This window comes from Pinus tabuliformis, chromosome J (genome assembly GCF_031772625.1).
Source record: "Pinus tabuliformis cultivar Carrire ecotype Pingquan chromosome J, CPIR1, whole genome shotgun sequence".
NCBI classification, from domain to species: Eukaryota; Viridiplantae; Streptophyta; class Pinopsida; order Pinales; family Pinaceae; genus Pinus; species Pinus tabuliformis.
In genome coordinates, this window is record NC_142295.1 from 1,511,963,323 (window position 1) to 1,511,990,310 (window position 26,988).

The 26,988-nt window shown below is 42.1% G+C and overlaps 2 pseudogenes; both read right to left on the reverse strand.

Annotated features, from left to right (window-relative positions):
• Positions 1–7,877: 7,877 nt before the first annotated feature.
• On the reverse strand, positions 7,878–8,270 carry LOC149233201 (cytochrome P450 71AU50 pseudogene; annotated as a pseudogene).
• Positions 8,271–8,294: 24 nt separating this feature from the next.
• Positions 8,295–8,803, reverse strand: LOC149233202 (cytochrome P450 71AU50 pseudogene; annotated as a pseudogene).
• Between the last annotated feature and the right edge of the window lie 18,185 nt (positions 8,804–26,988).

Sequence of the window (26,988 nt, forward strand, 5' to 3'; positions counted from 1 at the left end):
AATAATTTACATACAAACCAAAATATATGCATTGGATATGTAATTTATTCAATTTATTATTTCTATTATTAAAATATTTATTTTATAACACTATTTAAATCTAATATATTGTTTTCATATTATAAATCATATATTATATATTTTTAATAATAAAAATAAAATATTTTTTTTTTCAAATAATTATAATTTTCTTATTTAGTTTAAAGGAAAAAATATTAGAAGAAAAAATAAAAGAGAAAAAAACAAATTAAAAAAAATATTTAATTATAAAATAATTGTGTATAATTATAAACACCAAAAAATATTAAAAATTAAAAACATTTTATTAAAAACCATACATCCTCGCTTTTGTTTATTTTCTATATGAAGAGTAAATAAAAGTTAAATATCCTAGGTTCTCGTTATTTTAGATGTTGATCTACGTAAGTGATGACTAAATTTGATAATAAACTTATCAAAATCTTTCCATGATAAATTCATACGGTAATAAAATTATTCATATGTTTCACTTTAGTTTATATTTGACGAGGTAAGAAATGGCTGCAACAATGTCAATTTAATTAATAATTAATTTTATTGTCAACTAAAGCGGTAAAGATCTAGGAAAGCCTTTGTGTAAAAAAATTTCATATATTTCTTATTTTCGTGTATTATGAGGGAGGAAAAGTTCAAAACAATATCATTATAATAAATAAGTAATAATCTTTATCATTATAATAAATAAGAAATAATCTTTTGGATGGTTTAGTTTATTTAAGGGAAAAAAATTATGTTAAAATCAAAATTAATATAGATTTTTAAAAACTTGAGTTTAAGTTATTTAATATATAAAATTAATAGTAGTGTCTAATTTATTTATATATTCAAAAATATATTTTGAATAACAAAAAATCACGATATATTTGAGATTTACGTAAAATATTATGAAAAAAACTATTTCATAAACTATTTTATATTAAAAAATAAATTATAAATTATAATAAAGTTGGAAAAAAATTATTAATTTAATTTTTTTAATCTATGAGAATTATTTCACTGGGGAAGGGAATGTTTAATAATATTTAGATAAATTTTATTAATTTATTAATTGTTTATTTTATTAATATATATGATGATGGTGGTGGTGGTGGTGGTTAATGTCCACTGAGACCAAATTTTGGTCTTTCCGACCTAAAGAAACGAATTATTTAGTTTGATTTAAGATTTTATTCCTATGCTCAAAAAGCTTGGAGAGAAGCCTCCCGAGCTCACTGTAATTTTGACAACATAAAAGGATAGGAAGGTTAGTATTGCAACAAAGATTTTGACACTGAGATCTAATGTGGTTGTACGCAGGGTACTCTAAGAGGAAGTGCTTTTCATCCATGATGTTTGTATTCTCACGGAGATGGCAGAACCTTTTCATCCATGGTGTTTTAGGAACTGCCCAACGACGTGTTTCACTATGGAGCTGATGAGAGTTCGTTCTAATATTGGCTATATTAATTTTCTTTTTTGAGCTAGTTAAAACTGAGAGATACTTTTGATCTTCTAGGGTGGGGTTGATGACCTCCTTATAATATCTTAATTTTCTTTTCGCTGCTAAATCTTTCTCACACCACATTTTTTCTTTGAACTTAGAAGTAACAATATTTTTAATGTTATTAATGTTTTGCAATGCAACATTCTCGTCGATCTCCCAATGGTTTAACCAGGCCCTAGTGTCTTTATAGCAACCTCGTTTGAGCCTTAGGTGGTTTTGGCTGGAATTTAAAGCTAGCTTAGGAAGTCTATGGTCTCCTATGTTATTGATTTTTTGCTTGTACAATAGAAGCCTAGTCATAGCTAGGCTCTCGATAGGGGAAAGACCCACTTCTATAAGGAGAATAGGATAGGGTGTGTTTCTTTTAATTTTGAGGTTATACGTTATAAAACGCTTCTAGATTTGCTCAATATTTCTCCAGGATTCTCTAGAGATGCTACAACCCCAAACCTCACATCCATATAAGATAACCAGAGTGACTAAATTTTCAAAGAGGAACTTCTTTCTATCCCACATTACGAGGTTTGTCGTTTTACAATTATTTTCAAGACCAAAATAAGCTTTCCATTCCCCATTAATCCTTTTCTCAATGCTATAGTTCCAGTTGAACTTGTGATGAATATCAATGCCTCGGTACTTGTAGGAAGACACTTCTTCCAAGTTACTATTGTCATACATAAAATTAGCGTAAGTGTCCTCCTTGGATTTGATAATCATAACTTTTGTTTTGTTAGTGTTAACAATCATACCCATGGTAGAGCAGAAATCCTTAAGAAGTATAAGTTGCTTATCAAGATCAGATGGGCACCTTGCGAGAAGAACAATATCATTAGCATAGAGAAGAAGGATGATGACTATCCCAGCTAAGATCGTGCCAGCACATCTTGCTTCCTCTAAATAACCTTCTAGCTTGTCGATGTAAATGCCAAATAGGATAGGGGAGAGGGGGAAACCTTGTTTAACTCTTAATATCTTTCGACCACCCCTCATTGCTCTTTAACTTTGCAATTACATTCTCGTATAACCTTATAGTGGCAGCTCTCAACTCAAAAGGAACCTTTAACTCTTCTAATCCATTCCAAAGGTTGTTTCTAGGAACCGTATCGAAAGCCTTTCTAAAGTCCACAAAGCAACAAAAGAGATTGGATTTATCATTGCGGCGTTCCTCCACAATGATCCTAAGTGTAACGAGAAGTTCACAAAGCAAGAAAAGAGATTAGATTTATCATTACGACATTCGTCCACAATTGTCATGCCCCTACACCTGCGGTAGTCTTCCAACCGCTTGTAGCAAGGTGCTGCACCACCGAACGCTTTCTTTTCGCCAATACTAACATTCGTGGACTATGCCTACTTTCACATTAACATACTTAGCTTGTGTTTCACAACTAAGTAAAATGCAATTATCCTTTATACTTAATGAAGCCCATACTCATTCATTATCATCATGCAATTATACCGAGAACAATAACAATTGCAACAAGTATAAAGGGGAGGGGCAACTCCCGAACAGTCTGCCCAACAATATATTATATCAGTCTTTTCAATAATACATCATCAAGTATACTTGGCAAAACTCCAAGTCTATACTTAGAATATTTTACAACCAAGGCATAGAACAGCCTTTTACAATCATGTGCACCCTTGCACGAAGAGAAGTGCTCACCCGAGCCACTTATCCTCTCTACCAAGTCCTGCACATACAACCCGAACCTCGGCACGCTTGCCTACACTTCAACCGGCATAAGAAACTCCAAATCTGCACTTAGATAACCTACGCATGAGATATGCGCAGTCCTTTACCCCTCTTGCGCAGATTTACCTCTGCTCTATGCGTAGAAGTGATGTTCGAATTCGTTGGTGTTAAAATGAGCCTCATGCTCCTTTACTTATACCAATCCTTGCGTATGTTTTAAGGGGTGTGCAGCCCCATGGCCGACCCCACAAGTTGGCACATATGCCCACATGTCCACGTTTTACAAGTCGGCTTTCATGTAACCTTTACATCGCATATAAGTGGTGCGTTCCATACTTAGCCGCATAAGCCTTCATACTATCGTCGCACTTTATGTCGCATTATCGTCCGCACTCCGTCGCACTTCCGTCGTTCGGCGCGCCCGCCCGCGCCCGCGTGCACGACCTCGCCCGGCGCCCGTCGCACCGCGGCTCGAAGGCCTTACATCCTCCTCCACCTGAAATCGTTGTCGTCCTCGACAACATACCATCCCGGTAGTCATCCACCAAGATCATCACTCATCCGTGATGTGAACTCCTCTTCGCAAGGCAAACATCCTTGCAACATATGTAGAGACTCATCTCCATCATGCCTCGCCTTAGTGACCAACTGCCACCAAGCTCACCATACCAAGGTATGCACCTCAACGGTATGCTCCATCAGAGATCATCCTGATCCATGATCATTGACCCCTCTGTCACAATCTCCACTACAACATCTCGTGTCGACCTCATCATGTGTCTCCATGTGAACCTCTACCATGATACTCCAGCATGATGCCAACATATCTCTGCACACTTCCGGACCTCATGTCTGAACTAGTTGGGTAGCTAATCCAACCATCACACTCAATCCATGAGAGTGAACATCCTCATGCCATCATCAGTTGTTCCTCAAACATCTGCCACATCCTTGACTCCTCAAGAATCCATCTTCATAGTCCATGCTCAGGTCCATGGAAATTTCATCCATCTCATCTGCAACATGTCATGATGCTTGATGCCAAGCCATCCCTGCACCATCAATCATACCTGCTCAAACATGTTTAAGGACTCACTGCCATGAGCAGCTAACAATGAGCCCCATCTTCTCCATCCATCTAAGAAGATGTAGAGGGAGTAGAGCCTGAAGGCTCTCCCTCACTAATCAACGCGATCCACCTATCATGATCCTCAATCTCCATCCTTTGTAGATAAGCAACCCGGTCTTCCTTTTGGACATCTAGCCTCACATATACCTCCTCATCATCATCATCATCATCCTCCACCAGCTCTAGCCTTCTTGTCAAATCCAAGATGCTATCTGAAAGTGTCTTGATGACCAATGACTGCTCCACAAGCTTTGCCTCAACACTAGACAACCGCTTGTTCATCTTTTCCTTATCCTCTATTTGCATCACTCCCAATTTACAATCAGGCCTAGTCACACCAATGGTTGGCACACCAATGGGTACATCTTCCCTTCCATCATAAATGTAGAGCTTCTTCAAATGTGGAATGATCATAGCATCAAATTGTTCCATGAACTCCATCCCCAATACAACTTCATGATCATCAATCCGCACTATAGTGAAGTCCACCTTCCCGGTCCATTCACCAAGTGTAGTGTCCACCCTCTCAGCTATACCAAGAATCTCAATAGGAGGAGAATTCACTGTCTTCATTTGTGCCTTTGTCAGTACAAACTTCAGCCCAATTCTTCTCGCAGTATCTTCGCCCATGAAGTTGTGAGAAGCCCCACTATCCACCATAGTGAGCACATCAGCACCTCCAACCTTCATTCGAACATACTCCAACTTGTTCCTTTCATGATCCCTTCTAGAGGCCACTTCTGTAGTAGCAGAAGCACCAAGTATCTGCATCATCCCCACAGAAGCATCATCATTCTTTCCATCAGACTCAGCCTTCCTCTTCAAGGCTAAGAGATACCTCACTTCAAGAGCTAGGCAATCCCACTTCTTCTGATTCAATTTCTGTCTTATCTCAAGCTTCTTGAGTTCTGCTTCAATCAAGTCTGCTTCCTCTGCAAGTTGAAGGGCTTCTTCTCTATTCCCATCAGAAATCCCCTCCTTGACCAAGGCACGAAGAGCATCTCTTGTTTCAAACAACCTTTTGCCACATTCTGCAAATCCTTGTTTTACTTCCTTTGACTCTTCAAGTAGACTTCCTTCAAATTATTCAAAGGTAGCATAACCCAATTTCTGCAAGATAGACATCTTTACCAAGTCACCTGCAACCTGAACCGACCCTTGTTCCACTTCGTGTGAAACGGTTTCCTTCACCTGCAAGTACCTGTCACCAACTTCCAAGTGTATGCACACTTGCTTCAGCTTCCTGCAAGACTTCTCCAAGTCTTCAGACCTGCTCTGATACCACCTGTCACGCCCCTACACCTGCGGTAGTCTTCCAACTGCTTGTAGCAAGGTGTGGCACCAACGAACGCTTTCTTTTCACCAATACTAACATTCATGGACTACGCCTATTTTCACATTAACATACTTAGCTTGTGTTTCGCAACTAAGTAAAATGAAATTATCCTTTATACTTAATAAAGCCCATACTCATTCATTATCATCATGCAATTATACCGAGAACAATAACAATTGCAACAAGTATAAAGGGGAGGGGCAACTCCCGAACAGTCTGCCCAACAATATATTATATCAGTCTTTTCAATAATACATCATCAAGTATACTTGGCAAAACTCCAAGTCTATAATTAGAATATTTTACATCCAAGGCATAGAACAACCTTTTATAATCATGTGCACCCTTGCATGAAGAGAAGTGCTCACCCGAGCCACTTATCCTCTCTACCAAGTCCTGCACATACAAACTGAACCTCGCCACGCTTGCCTACACTTCAACCGGCATAAGAAACTCCAAATCTACACTTAGATAACCTACGCATGAGATATGCACAGTCCTTTACCCCTCTTGCACAGATTTACCTCTCCTCTATGTGTAGAAGTGATGTTTGAATTCGTTGGTGTTAAAATGAGCCTCATGCTCCTTTATTTATACCAATCCTTGCGTATGTTTTAAGGGGTGTGCAGCCCCATGGCCGACCCCACAAGCTGGCACATATGCCCACATGTCCACGTTTTACAAGTCGGCTTTCATGTAACCTTTACATCACATATAAGTGGTGCGTTCCATACTTAGCCGCATAAGCCTTCATACTATCGTCGCACTTTATATCGCATTATCGTCCACACTCTGTCGCACTTCCGTCGTTCGGCGCGTCCGCGTGCACGACCTCGCCCGACGCCCATCGCACCGGGCTCGAAGGCCTTACAACAATGATCCTAAGCATAACGAGGTGGTTTGTTGTTGAGTGCTGCTTTCTAAAACCCGCTTGGCCTTTAGCCCGCTTACCTTCACTTTCAAGCCATATGCTCAACTCCCTTTCCATATCTTATTGAGTTTGTGCTTGTACAATAGAAGCCTAATCATAGCTAGGCTCTCGATATATTTTTTTTTATCGACTTAATAATGGCTATATTTGATAAGGGTTTTAATGATATTTGACTCATTTATTTAATTTATCGATATAACAAAATATAATAAACAAAGATTAAAGATAATCAATAATCCTATTTTTATTATATTATATTCAATTAAATATAATATATTAATAAATAATATATATTTTGAAATATATAATAATTAATATTGAAATATATATATATATATATATATATATATATATATATATATATATATATATATATAAATATAATATGGTTATTTATATCCATATATGTAATATTTGATGATATGCTAATTCTAAATACAAAGAATCAAAATTATAATAATTTTAGGGTTTTAGAAATATTTGATTATTTTATTTTATTTATATATAACAATATACGATTAAATATATTATATAAATATTATATTATATAAATAAAAATAAAAAGAAATTCAATATTACTAAAAAAATATTAATTTAAAAATATTATTTTAAATTAAAAATATTTTTTTAACTTTGTGTATATATAATAAAATGGCATAAATCTCATATTAAAATTAAAATTAAGAACAACTTAATTCAAATATATATATATATATATAGACATTGACACAACTTAAAAAAACATATATCGCTTTCTTATCATTAAATTTCATTATTTTAAACTTCGGTTTTAAGCAGTTTCACTCTCAGTATATTAATAAATAAATACAAACATAACCAAAATAATATCAGTTACAAACGAGTAAAACTTCAATAACAGTAAATCACTACCAATATATTAATCCGTAAATATAATCATAAACCAAATAATATCATCTACCACAATTAAAAATTGAAAATCAATAAAAGGATATTAAAAAGCCACATTCTTATCCCCATATATATTAGGATAATCAAAATATACACGTCACAGCGCTTGGCGATCATATCTAAAATACCGGCTTCGAAAGGTCTCTTACGAAAGGTCTCTTACTTCAGCGCGATATTAACGTTACACAAACACGATAAACATAGAATGTCTCTCTATCTGTCTCACCTTTTTTATTGAAATATAAAATCAGAGTACAGAGAGTCGAGGAGTTGGCACAGCCACGAGTTCATGCGCCCGAGGCAGTGTCAGTCCATTAAACCTCTCACTCATATCTAGTTGAAACAGTGCAGCAACTGCGCCATCCCAAACTCTACAACAAGCATTCCCAGTGGCTGTCCGGGGCATCCTCTCCTTCCCGCTCCAAATGGAATCCACTCAAAGTTTTGCACATTTACATCCACCTCTGCCGCCCCAGTTTTTTCCATGAACCTCTCTGGCTTGAAACTTTCGGCATCCTCCCACGACTTTGGATCCCTCCCAATCGCACAAAGGTTGAGCAGAACGCAAGTGCCACCAGGGATTTCATAGTCCGATACACTGCAATCCTCCAAAGATAAATGGGGAATAGCAAGAGGCCCCGGTGGGTGGAGCCTAAGCGTTTCTTTGACCACAGCTTGTAAATAAATGAGACAAGGCAGGTCAGATTCTTGTACCATACACTCCATTCCAACCACGCGTTCAAGCTCCTCCTAAAGCTTCTTCAGCACTGGCGGGTTTCTCAGCACTTCGGACATTCCCCACTCTATCGCAATCGATGACGTGTCCATTTCCGCGGCAAACATATCCTGCAAATACAATGTACATCACTTACCAAAAATGTATAAATCTTTACAGTTTAAAAGTCACTGTAATTGAATGTTTTAATGTGAAAAAACATTTAACGTACGGATATGACGCCTTTAATATGTTTTCGTTTAATTTGGAACTCCGTATCATTATCTGCGCAGATTGCCAGCAAAACGTCGACAAGATCAGGTGTGACGTTGGGGTCATTCCGCGCAATGTGTTCCTCTATCACATTGTTGAAGAAATGGTCTACCGTCTTGTGTATTTTCTTGAATCGCCGTCCCAAACCTTGCAAATCGAGCCACGCCAAGTATGGTATATAATCTGCGATATTGAAAGTACCGGCTAACAGAAAACTTTCTTTGATGCTTTCAAATAACTGTTGGTCCGAGTACTTTCTGCCGAAGGCCATCCTGCAGATAATAGAAGTCGCAAGTGTTGACACAGCTTTGCTAATGCTTACGGGAACATGAGAGCCCTCACTGTCTTCAATAATAGAACGAATCATACAACACACTTCCTTCTCTCTTTGTAAATGTGCTAGAAAACCTGCACAGATGAATCTAGCTAGTAAAGGTTGAACACACAACTTTGCAGAGAAAAAACACTAAAAGAAAATCGAAAGAAGAGAAGAATGATTCATTCGAAAATATGTTACAATGCTCATGATATAGCATCACTGGTTGAAGATCTCAAGGTAATGCACTATAGTCGTGATCAATTAGAAGACTCAACACCTACAACAAGTTTCGGAGATAACTAGTCAATTGCGGAGTTAAAGAAGGAGCAAATCAAGGAGTAAATCATGCAAAAGGAATCTTGCATGCAATCCCATGCTCTAACTAAGAGTCTGCATGTAAGTGTGTAGTAGTTCCAACATGCAAAAGGAATCTTGCATGCAGTCACATGCTCTAACTAAGAGTTTGCATGTACGTGTGTAGTAGTTCTAACACCCCCCCTGAACACCACTATGGGGAAAAATAGAAAATGGGCCCTGGCAACTAAGGCCAAAGGTCACCCAAAATACAATGTAACTTGTACTAAAATTGAGGAAAGAGGGAAAACCTCGTGGGAACCCCCCCCCCCCCCCCCCCAAAAAAATACAAAGTAATCAAAAGAAAAGAGGAAGAAAAATACAGTTGCTAAGCAATCGTGTCCTTCACTCCAAGACGATCACGCAAAGAGCGAAACTTCTGCTCAGTGAATGTCTTGGTGAAGATGTCTGCAGTCTGTTCTGCTGAAGGACAGAACTGCAAATCAATGACCCGATCATGTACTAAGTCTCTGATGTAGTGCATATGGATCTCTATGTGCTTCATCCGCTGCCGCTGTACTGGATCCCTGCAAAATTTGAGAGTGCTCTGGTTGTCACACCAGATGACAATGGGCTGGTGGAACTGGATGCCCAACTCAGTGAGGAAGTGCTGTAGCCACAGAGCCTGAATGGTGATGTTGACTACTCCTCGGTACTCAGCCTCAGCTGAAGAGAGAGCAATAGCAGCCTGCTTTTTGCTCGACCAACAAATTGGGCTAGATCCTAGACTAAGTGAATATCCGGAGGTGGACTTGCGATCAATGTTGTCTCCCACCCAATCAGAATTTGTGAAGCCAAGGAGATGCAATGCAGTGCCTGCTGCATAGTGAATCCCGAAGGTGATGGTGCCCTGCACATATCGGAGGATGCGCTTGGCAGCATTCCAGTGTAGCTCATGCGGCTCCTGCATGTATCTGGAAACTGCCCCTACTACATATGAGAGATCTGGTCTGGAGTGGGTGAGGTACAATAAGCTCCCCACTAGCTGTCGGTAGAGAGTGCTGTCAACTAATGGAGTGTCACCTCCATCCTCAAGGTGGACCCCAGACAGAAACGGAGTCGGTGCTGGCTTGTAGTCAGTCATGCGAAATCTCTCGAGGAGATCTCGTGCATACTTAGCCTGAGAGAGTTTGATGCCTGTGGCGTTCTGGCTGATCTCAAGACCAAGAAAGAAGTGTAATGGACCCATGTCCGTCATCAAGAACCTATCATGCAAGGCCCTCTTGACTGTAGCAATGGCTGAAGCCGAGCTGCCAGTGATTAGGAGATCATCTACATACAAAACTAAGATAAGAAGAGAATCATGTGTCCTAAGCATGTAAACATTCGGATCAGACTTACATCTTTCAAAGTTTTGTGATAAGAGAAAAGAATCCATCTTCGCGTACCAAGCTCTCGGGGCCTACTTAAGGCCGTAGAGAGATTTCTTTAGTCTGCAGACCAAAGATGAATCCTGAATGAAACCATGTGGCTGCTCCATGTAGATCTCCTCATATAGGTCTCTGTGAAGAAAGGCATTCTTCACATCCATATGATGTACTTCCCACCGCTGGGCAGATGCAATTGCAAGTGTAAGGCGTATGGAATCCATATTTGCCACTCGAGCAAAGGTCTCGTCATAGTCAATGCCATGCACTTGTTGACAGCCTTTGGCTACTAGCCTTGCTTTCCGTCTGGTGATTTTCCCATCTGCAGCACTCTTGGTCCTGTAGACCCATTTGCATCGGACAAGTTTCGTTCCTGAAGGAAGGGGGACCAGATCCCAAGTCTGGTTCTCGAGGAGGGAGTTATACTCCTCCTCCATGGTGGACTCCCAAGATGGATGCCCAGCAGCCTCAGCATAAGACTATGGATCAGAAGACTGAACCAAATGACAATGCCAGGAGGGCGATGGTTCAGTGGCAGTGAGGACAAGAGGAGCCTCAATAAACTCTGAGCTAGTCCTCTGTAGATCAGAATTATCCCCCACAAAACCATTTCTAGCAGCTGGTTAGTCTTGTGCATATATCTCACGTAAGCTCCTTGTTCTCTGATTTATGACAGGGGAATATGATTCACTGTTGGAAACCCGATTTCGGCTTGGATGTGGATCATCATTTGCATGGACTAGATTTGTATCTGAAGACTCTGTCTTTGCAGTTGCATGCTCTTCCTTGACATATGCATGATCTGAATCTACATCTGAGTCCACTGAGTCATCATCTCTGACATGAGGTAGATAAAAAGTTTCTGCATGTGGCGCTTGAGGTGCATGCAAGAGACTTTCCTCAAATTTGACACTTCACTCAATGATGAGCTTGTCCGTAGAGGGAATCAGGAGTCGATATCCCTTCACACCATCAGGGTATCCAACAAAGATGCACTCAATGCTCTGTGGATCAAGAGCTTTCCTCTTTTCAGAGGGGATCCGGGCCCATGCTCGAGAGCCGAAAACACGGAGGTGAGTGACCTCTGATTTAGTGCCGCTCCAAGCCTCAAAGGGGGTCTGATCCTTGACAGACCTATGAGGAGATCTGTTCTGGATGTAGTTAGCACAATTAAGTGCTTCGGCCCAAAGCTTATGAGGCAGTGACTTGGCATGCAACATGCAGGAAGCCATCTCTTTGAGAGATCAGTTCTTTCTCTCAGCAACTCCGTTCTGCTGCGGAGTGTATGGAACTGTGTACTGCAAATGTATGTTGTACTGAAGGCAAAGGTTTCGAAGTGCTGTGTTAACATATTCCCCCCCATTGTCTGTATGGAGGGCTTTGATCTTTCTCTCTGACTATGTCTCAACTAGTGCTTTGAAATCTTCAAAGTGCTCAAAAACTTCAGATTTGTTCCTGAGAAGATACACCCAAGTATACCGTGAGAAATCATCAATAAATGTAAGCACATACCTTGCTTTGTTTATGGAAGGATGAGGAAAAGGCCCCATGAGATCACTATGGATCAGATCTAGAGGAGAGGATGCTCTGTGAGTCTTGTCAGTGTCAAACTTTTCTCTGGGATGTTTGCCAAGAACACACCCTTAACAAACTCCTTTGGAGAAACTGATATTTGGCAAGCCTTCCACCATCTCATTCTTTCTTAGCTGCTGCATATACCTGTAATTTAAGTGACCAAACCTCTCGTGCCAAATCCTACTACTATCATCAGCATGTGTAAGCAATAAGGAGGATTCAGATTCAATAAATTCAGAAAATGTATACAGTCTGGCTCCATTGTTTACCTCACTAGTTGCAATTTTGGCATTGTTATGTAGATCATATATGTTCACTGCATCTGGAGTGAATTCCACTCTCTTTCCAGTGCCGGAATGAGTGATCTAATAAACTAAAAGTAGGTTTACCAAAAGTTTTGGAACATGAAGCACATCTTCAAAGCTTCCGTGTAAAAGTTCCACTCTACCTTTTCCGGTGACCTCAATAGGTGAGTCATCTCCCATGAGGATGGGAGGTCCTTTGCATGCATCCAAAGAGGAATAGAATTCCTTTGTAGCAGCCATATGATGTGATGCACCAGAATCTATAATCCATGCATCAGGAGAAGAATTAATTGCAACTAAAGCATGAAAATTGTTACCTTTTCCGTGTGGCGGATCCTCAGTTTTCTTCTTGGCGTCCTGAGGGATGTGGTCCCCAAGGTTGTGCTTCTGAAGAATTTCTGCCATTTGGTCAATTTGTTTTTTCATGCAAGAGGATTCTGGATGGAATCCTCTTTGACAGTAGGTGCATCTGTTTCCTTTCTTCGCTTTCTCATTTCTTGAGCCAGAGGAGTCATTGAAGGGCTTGGTGTACCCTTCCTTCTTTGGATGGGAATGTTCTTTTCCTTTGTCTTTTTGCTGCTGATTTTTCTGATTTGAATCAGATCTGTGATTTTTATTGTGGCTGCCATCATGCACGGCAAGTGCATGTGCTTTTGGAGGTTTGATTTTCCCCATGCCAATGAGTTTATCTTGCTCAAAAATAAGGGACTCCATAAATTCTTTGAGAGAAGGCATAGTGTAGGATTTACCTGTTGCGAGCCTTACTGAATGAAATGTAGACACAAAGACGGAGTATTCTGGTCCGAGCTTTGACATAATAGAGAGAACTTGGCGACTCTCCTCCTTGGATTTGTCAATTCCACAACCCTTGAGTTGCCACAATAGATCATTATATTTGGTGAAGAAGTCTTGAATTCTGTCATAGTTTCGTGGATCCAATGATAGCAGCTCCACTTCAAGCAGATGTCCTTTCATCTCATCTTATTTCCCGTAGAGCTCTTCAACCTTTTTCCAAATCTCATTGGGAGTATTGCAGGCAGATAGATGAAACTGCAACTCTGGAGAGATGCACATGCATATGGATCCATGGGCCTCATCCATACTGTTGAGGTACTTGGATTTCTCTAAGGCTGAAGTGGGTTCCACTTCTGTAGCCATGGTAATCCTGTACAACCCTTTATGACGAAGGTATCGAGCCGTTTGGTCCTTCCATTCATGATAGTTGTACGGTGTTAGGATCGATGCTTTGGGAAACTCCATTTTTCTGTCAATCTTCGATCTCCAAGCTGTAATACTTGCAAAATAAAGTACTGGTGTGCCTTTTATCTAGCAACCTGTGGGCTCTGATACCTTGTAAATGTGTTAGAAAACCTGCACAGATGAATCTAGCTAGTAAAGGTTGAACACACAGCTTTGCAGAGCAAAAACACTAAAAGAAAATCGAAAGAAGAGAAGAATGATTCATTCGAAAATATGTTACAATGCTCATGATATAGCATCACTGGGTGAAGATCCCAAGGTAATGCACTATAGTGGTGATCAATGAGAAGACTCAACACCTACAAAAAGTTCCGGAAATAACTAGTCAGTTGCGGAGTTAAAGAAGGAGCAAATTAAGGAGTAAATCATGCAAAAGGAATCTTGCATGCAATCCCATGCTCTAACTAACAGTGCGCATGTAAGTGTGTAGTAGTTCCAACATGCAGAAGGAATCTTGCATGCAGTCACATGCTCTAACTAAGAGTCTGCATGTAGGTGTGTAGTAGTTCCAACACCCCCCCTGAACACCACTATGGGGAAAAATAGAAAATGGGCCCTGGCAACTAAGGCCAAAGGTCACCCAAAATACAATGCAACTTGTACTAAAATTGAGGAAAGAGGGAAACCTCGTGGGAAAAACCCCCCCTCAAAATACAATGTAATCAAAAGAAAAGAGGAAGAAAATACAATTGGTAAGCAATCGTGTCCTTCACTCCAAGACGATCCCGCAAAGAGCGAAACTTCTGCTCAGTGAATGTCTTGGTGAAGATGTCTGCAGTCTGTTCTGCTGAAGGACAGAACTGCAAATCAATGACCCAATCATGTACTAAGTCTCTGATGTAGTGCATATGGATCTCTATGTGCTTCGTCCGCTGCCGCTATACTGGATCCCTACAAAATTTGAGAGTGCTCTGGTTGTCACACCAGATGACAATGGGCTGGTGGAACTGGACGCCCAACTCAGTGAGGAAGTGTTGTAGCCACAGAGCCTGAATCGTGATGTTGACTACTCCTTGGTACTTAGCCTCAGCTGAAGAGAGAGCAATAGCAACCTGCTTCTTGCTCGACCAACAGATAGGGCCAGATCCTAGACTGAGTGAATATCCGGAGGTAGACTTGTGATCAATGTTGTCTCCCGCCCAATCAGAATCTGTGAAGCCAAGGAGATGCAATGCAGTGCTTGCTGCATAGTGAATCCCGAAGGTGATGGTGCCCTGCACATATCGGAGGATGCGCTTGGCAGCATTCCAGTGTAGCTCATGCGGCTCCCGCATGTATCTGGAAACTGCCCCTACTGCATATGAGAGATCTGGTCTGGAGTGGGTGAGGTACAATAAGCTCCCCACTAGCTGTCGGTAGAGAGTGATGTCAACTAATGGAGTGTCACCGACATCCTCAAGGCAGACCCCAGACAGAAAAGGAGTCGGTGCTGGCTTGCAGTCAGTCATGCGAAATCTCTCGAGGAGATCTCGTGCATACTTGGCCTGAGAGAGTTTGATGCCTGTGGCATTCTGGCTGATCTCAAGACCAAGAAAGAAGTGTAATGGACCCATGTCCGTCATCAAGAACCTATCATGCAAGGCCCTCTTGACTGTAGCAATGGCTGAAGCTGAGCTGCTAGTGATTAGGAGATCATCTACATACAAAACTAAGATAAGAAGAGAATCATGTGTCCTAAGCATGTAAACATTCGGATCAGACTTACATCTTTCAAAGTTTTGTGATAAGATAAAAGAATCCATCTTCGCGTACCAAGCTCTCGGGGCCTGCTTAAGGCCGTAGAGAGATTTCTTTAGTCTGCAGACCAAAGATGAATCATGAATGAAACCATGTGGCTGCTCCATGTAGATCTCCTCAGATACGTCTCCGTGAAGAAAGGCATTCTTCACATCCATCTGATGTACTTCCCATCGCTGGGCAGCCGCAATGGCAAGTGTAAGGCGTATGGAATCCATCTTTTCTACTGGAGCAAATGTCTCGTCATAATCAATGCCATGCACTTGTTGGAAGCCTTTGGCTACTAGTCTTGCTTTCCGTTTGGTGATTTTCCCATCTGCAGCACTCTTGGTCCTGTAGATCCATTTGCATCGGACAAGTTTCCTTCCTGAAGGAAGGGGGACCAGATCCCAAGTCTGGTTCTCGAGGAGGGAATTATACTCCTCCTCCATGGCGGACTCCCAAGATGGATGCCCAGCAGCCTCAGCATAAGACTGTGGATCAGAAGACTGAACCAAATGACAATGTCAGGAGGGCGATGGTTCAGTGGCAGTGAGGACAAGAGGAGGATCAATAAACTCTGAGCTAGTCCTCTGCAGATCAGAATTATCCCCCAAAAGACCATTTCTAGCAGCTGGTTGGTCTTGTGCATATATCTCACGTAAGCTCCTTGTTCTCTGATTTATGACAGGGGAATATGATTCACTGCTGGAAGCCCGATCTGGGCTTGGATGTGGATCATCATTTGCATGCACTAGATTTGTATTTGAAGACTCTGTCTTTGCATCTGCATGCTCTTCCTCGGCATCTGCATGATCTGAATGCACTGAGTCATCATCTCGGACATGAGGTAGATAAAAAGTGTCTGCATGCGGCGCTTGAGGTGCATTCGAGAGACTTTCCTCAAATTTGACACTTCGCTCAATGATGAGCTTATCCGTAGAGGGAATCAGGAGTTGATATCCCTTCACACCATCAGGGTATCCAACAAAGATGCACTCAATGCTCTGTGGATCAAGAGCTTTCCTCTTTTCAGAGGGGATCCGGGCCCATGCTCGAGAGCCGAAAACACGGAGGTGAGTGACCTCTGGTTTAGTTGCGCTCCAAGCCTCAAAGGGGGTCTGATCCTTGATAGACCTATGAGGAGATCTGTTTTGGATGTAGTTAGCACAATTAAGTGCTTCGGCCCAAAGCTTATGAGGCAGTGACTTGGCATGCAACATGCAGGAAGCCATCTCTTTGAGAGATCGGTTCTTTCTCTCAACAACTCCGTTCTGCTACGGAGTGTATGGAACTGTGTACTGCAACTGTATGCCGTACTGAAGGAAAAGGTTCCGAAGTGCTGTGTTAACATATTCCCCCCAATTTTCTGTACGGAGGGCATTGATCTTTCTCTCCGACTTTGTCTCAACTAGTGCTTTGAATTCTCCAAAGTGCTCAAAAACATCAGATTTATTCCTGAGAAGATACACCCAAGTATATCGTGAGAAATCATCAATAAATGTAAGCACATACCTTGCTTTGTTGATGGAAGGATGAGGAAAAGGCCCCATGAGATCACTATGGATCAGATCTAGAGGAGAGGATGCTCTGTGAGTCTTGCCGGTGTCAAACTTTTCTCTGGGATGTTTGCCAAGAACACACCCTTCACAAACTCCTTTGGAGAAACTGATATTTGGCAAGCCTTCCACCAACTCATTCTTGCTTAGTTGCTACATATACCTGTAATTTAAGTGACCAAACCTCTCGTGCCAAAGCCTACTACTATCATCAACATGTGTAAGCAATAAGGAGGATTCAAATTCAATAAATTCAGAAAATGTATACAATCTGGCTCCATTGTTTACCTCACCAGTTGCAATTTTGGCATTGCTATGTAGATCATATATGTTCATTGCATCTGGAGTAAATTCCACTCTCTTTTCGGTGTCGGAATGAGTGATCTGATAAACTGAAAGCAGGTTTACCGAAAGTTTTGGAACATGAAGCACGTCTTCAAAGCTTCCGTGTAAAAGTTCCACTCTACCTTTTCCGGTGACCTCAATAGGTGAGTCATCTCCCATGAGGATGGGAGGTCCTTTGCATGCATCCAAAGAGGAATAGACTTCCTTTGCAGCAGCCATATGATGTGATGCACCAGAATCTATAATCCATGCATCAGGAGAAGAATTAATTGCAACTAAAGCATGAAAATTGTTACCTTTTCCGTGTGGCGGATCCTCAGTTTTCTTATTGGCGCCATGAGGGATGTGGTCCCCAAGGTTGTGCTTTTGAAGAATTTCTGCCATTTGGTCAATTTGTTTCTTCATGCAAGAGGATTCTGGATGGAATCCTCTTTGATAGTAGGTGCATCTGTTTCCTTTCTTCCCTTTCCCATTTCTCGAGCCAGAGGAGTCATTGGAGGGCTTGGTGTACCCTTCCTTCTTTGGATGGGAATGTGCTTTTCCTTTGTCCTTTTGCTGCTGATTTTTCTGATTTGAATCAGATCTGTGATTTTTATTGTGGCTGCCATCATGCACAACAAGTGCATGTGCTTTTGGAGGTTTGATTTCCCCATGCCAATGAGTTTATCTTGCTAAAAAATAAGGGACTCCATAAATTCTTTGAGAGAAGGCATAGTGTAGGATTTACCTGTTGCGAGCCTTACTGAATGAAATGTAGACACAAAGACGGAGTATTCTGGTCCGAGCTTTGACATAATAGAGAGAACTTGGCGACTCTCCTCCTTGGATTTGTCAATTCCACAACCCTTGAGTTGCAGCAATAGATCATTATATTTGGTGAAGAAGTCTTGAATTCTGTCATAGTTCCTTGGATCCAATGATAGCAGCTCCACTTCGAGCAGATGTCCTTTCATCTCATCTTGTTTCCCGTAGAGCTCTTCAACCTTTTTCCAAATCTCATTGGGAGTATTGCAGGCAGATAGATGAAACTGCAACTCTGGAGAGATGCACATGCATATGGATCTGTGGGCCTCATCCATAGGGTTGAGGTACTTGGATTTCTCTATGGCTGAAGTGGGTTCCACTTCTGTAGCCATGGTAATCCTGTACAACCCTTTATGACGAAGGTATCGAGCCTTTTGGTCCTTCCATTCATGATAGTTGTACGGTGTTAGGATCGATGCTTTGGGAAACTCCATTTTTCTATCAATCTTCGATCTCCAAGTTGTAATACTTGCAAAATAAAGTACTGGTGCGCCTTTTATCTAGCAATCTGTGGGCTCTGATACCATGTAAATGTGTTAGAAAACCTGCACAGATGAATCTAGCTAGTAAAGGTTGAACACACAGCTTTGCAGAACAAAAACACTAAAAGAAAATCGAAAGAAGAAAAGAATGATACATTCAAAAATATGTTACAATGCTCATGATATAGCATCACTGGGTGAAGATCCCAAGGTAATGCACTATAGTGGTGATCAATGAGAAGACTCAACACCTACAACAAGTTCCGGAGATAACTAGTCAGTTCGGAGTTAAAGAAGGAGCAAATCCAGGAGTAAATCATGCAAAAGGAATTTTGCATGCAATCCCATGCTCTAACTAAGAGTCCGCATGTAAGTGTGTAGTAGTTCCAACATGCAAAAGGAATCTTGCATGCAGTCACATGCTCTAACTAAGAGTCTGCATGTAGGTGTGTAGTAGTTCCAACACCTCCCGTGAACACCACTATGGGGAAAAATAGAAAATGGGCCCTGGAAACTAAGGCCAAAGGTCACCCAAAATACAATGCAACTTGTACTAAAATTGAGGAAAGAGGGAAAACCTCGTGGGAAAAACCCCCCCTCAAAATACAATGTAATCAAAAGAAAAGAGGAAGAAAAATACAGTTGCTAAGCAATAGTGTCCTTCACTCCAAGACGATCACGCAAAGAGCGAAATTTCTGCTTAGTGAATGTCTTGGTGAAGATGTCTGTAGTATGTTCTGCTGAAGGACAGAACTGCAAATCAATGACCCGATCATGTACTAAGTCTCTGATGTAGTGCATATGGATCTCTATGTGCTTCGTCCTTTGCCGCTATACTAGATCCCTGCAAAATTTGAGAGTGCTCGGGTTGTCACACCAGATGACAATGGGCTGGTGGAACTGGACGCCCAACTCAGTGAGGAAGTGTTGTAGCCACAGAGCCTGAATGGTGATGTTGACTACTCCTCGGTACTCAGCCTCAACTGAAGAGAGAGCAATAGCAACCTGCTTCTTGCTCTACCAACAGATAGGCACAGTTCCTAGACTGAGTGAATATCTGGAGGTTGACTTGCGATCAATGCTGTCTCCCGCCCAATCAGAATCTGTGAAGCCAAGGAGATGCAATGCAGTGCCTGCTGCATAGTGAATCCCGAAGGTGATGGTGCCCTGCACATATCGGAGGATGCGCTTGGCAGCATTCCAGTGTAGCTCATGCGAATCCTGCATGTATCTGGAAACTGCCCCTACTACATATGAGAGATCTGGTCTGGAGTGGGTGAGGTACAATAAGCTCCCCACTAGCTGTCGATAGGGAGTGCTATCAACTAATGGAGTGTCACCTCCATCCTCAAGGCGGACCCCAGACAGAAAAGGAGTCGGTGCTGGCTTGCAGTCAGTCATGCGAAATCTCTCGAGGAGATCTCGTGCATACTTATCCTGAGAGAGTTTGATGCCTGTGGCATTCTGGCTGATCTGAAGACCAAGAAAGAAGTGTAATGGACCCATGTCTGTCATCAAGAACCTATCATGCAAGGCCCTCTTGACTGTAGCAATGGATGAAGCCGAGCTGCCAGTGATTAGGAGATCATCTACATACAAAACTAAGATAAGAAGAGAATCATGTGTCCTAAGCATGTAAACATTCGGATCAGACTTACATCTTTCAAAGTTTTGTGATAAGAGAAAAGAATCCATCTTCGCGTACCAAGCTCTCGGGGGCCTGCTTAAGGCTGTAGAGAGATTTCTTCAGTCTGCAGACCAAAGATGAATCCTGAATGAAACCATGTGGCAGCACCATGTAGATCTCCTCAGATACGTCTCCGTGAAGAAAGGCATTCTTCACATCAATCTGATGTACTTCCCATCGCTGGGCAGCTGCAATGGCAAGTGTAAGGTGTATGGAATCCATCTTTTCTACTGGAGAAAAGGTCTCGTCATAATCAATGCCATGCACTTGTTAGAAGCCTTTGGCTACTAGCCTTGCTTTCCGTCTGGTGATTTGCCCATCTGCAGCACTCTTGGTCCTGTAGACCCATTTGCATCGGACAAGTTTCCTTCCTGAAGGAAGGGGGACCAGATCCCAATTTTGTTTCTCGAGGAGGGAGTTATACTCCTCCTCCATGGCGGACTCCCAAGATGGATGCCCAGCAGCCTCAGCATAAGACTGTGGATCAGAAGACTGAACCAAATGACAATGCCAGGAGGGTGAAGGTTCAGTGGCAGTGAGGACAAGAGGAGGCTCAATAAACTCCGAGTTAGTCCTTTGCAGATCATAATTATCCCCCACAAGACCATTTCTAGCAGCTGATTGGTCTTGTGCATATATCTCACGTAAGCTCCTTGTTCTCTGATTTATGACAGGGGAATATGATTCACTGCTGGAAACCCGATCTGGGCTTGGATGTGGCTCATCATTTGCATGCACTAGATTTGTATCTAAAGACTCTGTCTTTGCATCTGCATGCTCTTCCTCGGCATCTGCATGATCTGAATCTACATTTGAGCGCACTGAGTCATCATCTCTGACATGAGGTAGATAAAAAGTGTCTGCATGCGGTGCTTGAGGTGCATGCAAGAGACTTTCCTCAAATTTGAAACTTCGCTCAATGATGAGCTTGTCCGTAGAGGGAATCAGGAGTCGATATCCCTTCACACCATCAGGGTATCCAACAAAGATGCACTCAATGCTCTGTGGATCAAGAGCTTTCCTCTTTTCAGAGGGGATCCGGGCCCATGCTCGAGAGCCGAAAACATGGAGGTGAGTGACCTTTGGTTTAGTGTCGCTCCAAGCCTCAAAGGGGGTCTAATCCTTGACAGACCTATGGGGAGATCTGTTCTAGATGTAGTTAGCACAATTAAGTGCTTCGGCCCAAAGCTTATGAGGCAGTGACTTGGCATGCAACATGCAGGAAGCCATCTCTTTGCGAGATCGGTTCTTTCTCTCAGCTACTCTGTTCTGCTGCGGAGTGTATGGAACTGTGTACTGCAACTGTATGCCGTACTGAAGGCAAAGGTTCCGAAGTGCGGTGTTAACATATTCCCCCCCATTGTCTATACGAAGGGCTTTGATCTTTCTCTCTGACTGTGTCTCAACTAGTGCTTTGAAATCTTCAAAGTGCTCAAAAACTTCAGATTTGTTCCTGAGAAGATACACCCAAGTATACCGTGAGAAATCATCAATAAATGTAAGCACATACCTTGCTTTGTTGATGGAAGGATGAGGAAAAGGCCCCATGAGATCACTATGGATCAGATCTAGAGGAGAGGATGCTTTGTGAGTCTTGTCGGTGTCAAACTTTTCTCTGGGATGTTTGCCAAGAACACACCCTTCACAAACTCCTTTGGAGAAACTGATATTTGGCAAGCCTTCCACCATCTCATTCTTGCTTAGTTGCTGCATATACTCGTAATTTAAGTGACCAAACCTCTCGTGCCAAAGCCTACTACTATCATCAGCATGTGTAAGCAATAAGGAGGATTCAAATTCAATAAATTCAGAAAATGTATACAGTCTGGCTCCATTGCTTACATCACTAGTTGCAATTTTGGAATTGCTATGTAGATCATATATGTTCACTGCATCTGGAGTGAATTCCACTCTCTTTCCGGTGCCGGAATGAGTGATCTGATAAACTGAAAGCAGGTTTACCGAAAGTTTTGGAACATGAAGCACATCTTCAAAGCTTCCGTGTAAAAGTTCCACTCTACCTTTTCTGGTGACCTCAATAGGTGAGTAATCTCCCATGAGGATGGGAGGTCCTTTGCATGCATCCAAAGAGGAATAGACTTCCTTTGCAGCAGCCATATGATGTGATGCACCAGAATCTATAATCCATGCATCAGGAGAAGAATTAATTGCAACTAAAGCATGAAAATTGTTACCTTTTCCGTGTGGCGGATCCTCAGTTTTCTTATTGGCGCCCTGAGGGATGTGGTCCCCAAGGTTGTGCTTCTGAAGAATTTCTGCCATTTGGTCAATTTGTTTCTTCATGCAAGAGGATTCTGGATGGAATCCTCTTTGACAGTAGGTGCATCTGTTTCCTCTCTTCCCTTTCTCATTTCTCGAGCCAGAGGAGTCATTGAAGGGCTTGGTGTACCCTTCCTTCTTTGGATAGGAATGTGCTTTTCCTTTGTCTTTTTGCTGCTGATTTTTCTGATTTGAATTAGATCTGTGATTTTTATTATGGCTGCCATCATGCACAGCAAGTGCATGTGCTTTTGGAGGTTTGATTTTCCCCATGCCAATGAGTTTATCTTGCTCAAAAATAAGGGACTCCATAAATTCTTTGAGAGAAGGCATAGTGTAAGATTTACTTATTGCGAGCCTTACTGAATGAAATGTAGACACAAAGACGGAGTATTCTGGTCCGATCTTTGACATAATAGAGAGAACTTGGCGACTCTCCTCCTTGGATTTGTCAATTCCACAACCCTTGAGTTGCAGCAATAGATCATTATATTTGGTGAAGAAGTCTTGAATTCTGTCAAAGTTCCGTGGATCCAATGGTAGCAGCTCAACTTCGAGTAGATGTCCTTTCATCTCATCTTGTTTCCCGTAGAGCTCTTCAACCTTTTTCCAAATCTCATTGGGAGTATTGCAGGCAGATAGATGAAACTGCAACTCTAGAGAGATGCACATGCATATGGATCCGTGGGCCTCATCCATACAGTTGAGGTACTTGGATTTCTCTATGGCTGAAGTGGGTTCCACTTCTGTAGCCATGGTAATCCTGTACAACCCTTTATGACGAAGGTATCAAGCCATTTGGTCCTTCCATTCATGATAGTTGTACGGTGTTAGGATCGATGCTTTGGGAAACTCCATTTTTCTGTCAATCTTCGATCTCCAAGCTGTAATACTTGCAAAATAAAGTACTGGTGCACCTTTTATCTAGAAACCTATGGGCTCTGATACCATGTAAATGTGTTAGAAAACCTGCACAGATGAATCTAGCTAGTAAAGGTTGAACACACAGCTTTGCAGAGCGAAAACACTAAAAGAAAATCGAAAGAAGAGAAGAATGATTCATTCGAAAATATGTTACAATGCTCATGATATAGCATCACTGGGTGAAGATCCCAAGGTAATTCACTATAGTGGTGATCAATGAGAAGACTCAACACCTACAACAAGTTTCGGAGATAACTAGTCAGTTGCGGAGTTAAAGAAGGAGCAAATCAAGGAGTAAATCATGCAAAAGGAATCTTGCATGCAATCCCATGCTCTAACTAAGAGTCCGCATGTAAGTGTGTAGTAGTTCCAACATGCAAAAGGAATCTTGCATGCAGTCACATGCTCTAACTAAGAGTCCTTCACTCCAAGACGATCACGCAAAGAGCAAAACTTTTTCTCAGTGAATGTCTTGGTGAAGATGTTTGCAGTCTGTTCTGCTGAAGGAGAGAACTGCAAATCAATGACCCAATCATGTACTAAGTCTCTGATGTAGTGCATATGGATCTCTATGTGCTTCGTCCGCTACCGCTGTACTGGATCCCTGCAAAATTTGAGAGTGCTCTGGTTGTCATACCAGATGACAATGGGCTGGTGAAACTGGACGCCCAACTCAGTGAGGAAGTGTTGTAGCCACAGAGCCTAAATGGTGATGTTGACTACTCCTCGGTACTCAGCCTCAGCTGAAGAGAGAGCAATAGCAGCCTGCTTCTTGCTCTACATACAGATTGGGCCAAATCCTAGACTGAGTGAATATCCGGAGGTGGACTTGCGATCAATGCTTTCCCCCGCCCAATCAGAATCTGTGAAGCCAAGGAGATGCAATGCAGTGCGTGCTGCAGAGTGAATCCCGAGGGTGATGGTGCCCTACACATATCGGAGGATGCGCTTGGCAGCATTCCAGTGTAGCTCATGCAGCTCCTGCATGTATCTAGAAACTGCCCCTACTGCATATGAGAGATCTGGTCTGGAGTGGGTGAGGTACAATAAGCTCCCCACTAGCTGTCGGTAGAGAGTGCTGTCAACTAATGGAGTGTCACCTCCATCCTCAAGGTGGACCCCAGACAGAAAAGGAGTCGGTGCTGGCTTGCAGTCAGTCATGCGAAATCTCTCGAGGAGATCTCGTGCATACTTAGCCTGAGAGAGTTTGATGCCTGTGGCATTCTGGCTGATCTCAAGACCAAGAAAGAAGTGTAATGGACCCATGTCCGTCATCAAGAACCTATCATGCAAGGCCCTCTTGACTGTAGCAATGGCTGAAGCCGAGCTGCCAGTGATTAGGAGATCATCTACATACAAAACTAAGATAAGAAGAGAATCATGTGTCCTAAGCATGTAAACATTCGGATCAGACTTACATCTTTCAAAGTTTTGTGATAAGAGAAAAGAATCCATCTTCGCGTACCAAGCTCTCGGGGCCTGCTTAAGGCTGTAGAGAGATTTCTTCAGTCTGCAGACCAAAGATGAATCCTGAATGAAACCATGTGGCTGCTCCATGTAGATCTCCTCAGATACGTCTCCGTGAAGAAAGGCATTCTTCACATCCATCTGATGTACTTCCCATCGCTCGGCAGCTGCAATGGCAAGTGTAAGGCGTATGGAATCCATATTTTCTACTGGAGCAAAGGTCTCGTCATAATCAATGCCATGCACTTGTTGGAAGCCTTTGGCTACTAGCCTTGCTTTCTGTCTGGTGATTTGCCCATCTGCAGCACTCTTGGTCCTGTAGACCCATTTGCATCGGACAAGTTTCCTTCCTGAAGGAAGGGGGACCAGATCCCAAGTCTGGTTCTCGAGGAGGGAGTTATACTCCTCCTCCATGGCGGACTCCCAAGATGGATGCCCAGCAGCCTCAACATAAGACTGTGGATCAGAAGACTGAACCAAATGACAATGCCAGGAGGGTGAAAGTTCAGTGGCAGTGAGGACAAAAGGAGGCTCAATAAACTCCGAGTTAGTCCTCTGCAGATCATAATTATCTCCCACAAGACCATTTCTAGCAGCTGGTTGGTCTTGTGCATACATCTCACGTAAGCTCCTTGTTCTCTGATTTATGACAGGGGAATATGATTCACTGCTGGAAACCCGATCTGGGCTTGGATGTGGATCATCATTTGCATGCACTAGATTTGAATCTGAAGACTCTATCTTTGCATCTGCATGCTCTTCCTCGGCATCTGCATGATCTGAATCTACATTTGAACGCACTGAGTCATCATCTCTGACACGAGGTAGATAAAAAGTGTCTGCATGCGGCGCTTGAGGTGCATGCAAGAGACTTTCCTCAAATTTGACACTTCTCTCAATGATGAGCTTGTCCGTAGAGGGAATCAGGAGTCGATATCCCTTCACACCATCAGGGTATCCAACAAAGATGCACTCAATGCTCTGTGGATCAAGAGCTTTCCTCTTTTTAGAGGGGATCCGGGCCCATGCTCGAGATCCGAAAACACGGAGGTGAGTGACCTCTGGTTTAGTGCCGCTCCAAGCCTCAAAGGGGGTCTGATCCTTGACAGACCTATGGGGAGATCTGTTATGGATGTAGTTAGCACAATTAAGTGCTTCGGCCCAAAGCTTATGATGCAGTGACTTGGCATGCAACATGCAAGAAGCCATCTCTTTGAGAGATCGGTTCTTTCTCTCAGCAACTCCGTTCTGCTGCAGAGTGTATGGAATTGTGTACTGCAACTGTATGCCGTACTGAAGGCAAAGGTTCCGAAGTGCGGTGTTAACATATTCCCCCCCATTGTCTGTACGAAGGGCTTTGATCTTTCTCTCTGACTGTGTCTCAACTAGTTCTTTGAAATCTTCAAAGTGCTCAAAAACTTCAGATTTGTTCCTGAGAAGATACACCCAAGTATACCGTGAGAAATCATCAATAAATGTAAGCACATACCTTGCTTTTTTGATGGAAGGATGAGGAAAAGGCCCCATGAGATCACTATGGATCAGATCTAGAGGGGAGGATGCTCTGTGAGTCTTGTAGGTGTCAAACTTTTCTCTGGGATGTTTGCCAAGAACACACCCTTCACAAACTCCTTTGGAGAAACTGATATTTGGCAAGCCTTCCACCATCTCATTCTTGCTTAGCTGCTGCATATACCCGTAATTTAAGTGACCAAACCTCTCGTGCCAAAGCCTACTACTATCATCAGCATGTGTAAGCAATAAGGAGGATTCAAATTCAATAAATTCAGAAAATGTATACAGTCTGGCTCCATTGTTTACCTCACCAATTGCAATTTTGGCATTGCTATGTAGATCATATATGTAAAATGCATCTGGAGTGAATTCCACTCCCTTTCCGGTGCCGGAATGAGTGATCTGATAAACTGAAAGCAGGTTTACCGAAAGTTTTGGAACATGAAGCACATCTTCAAAGCTTCCGTGTAAAAGTTCCACTCTACCTTTTCTGGTGA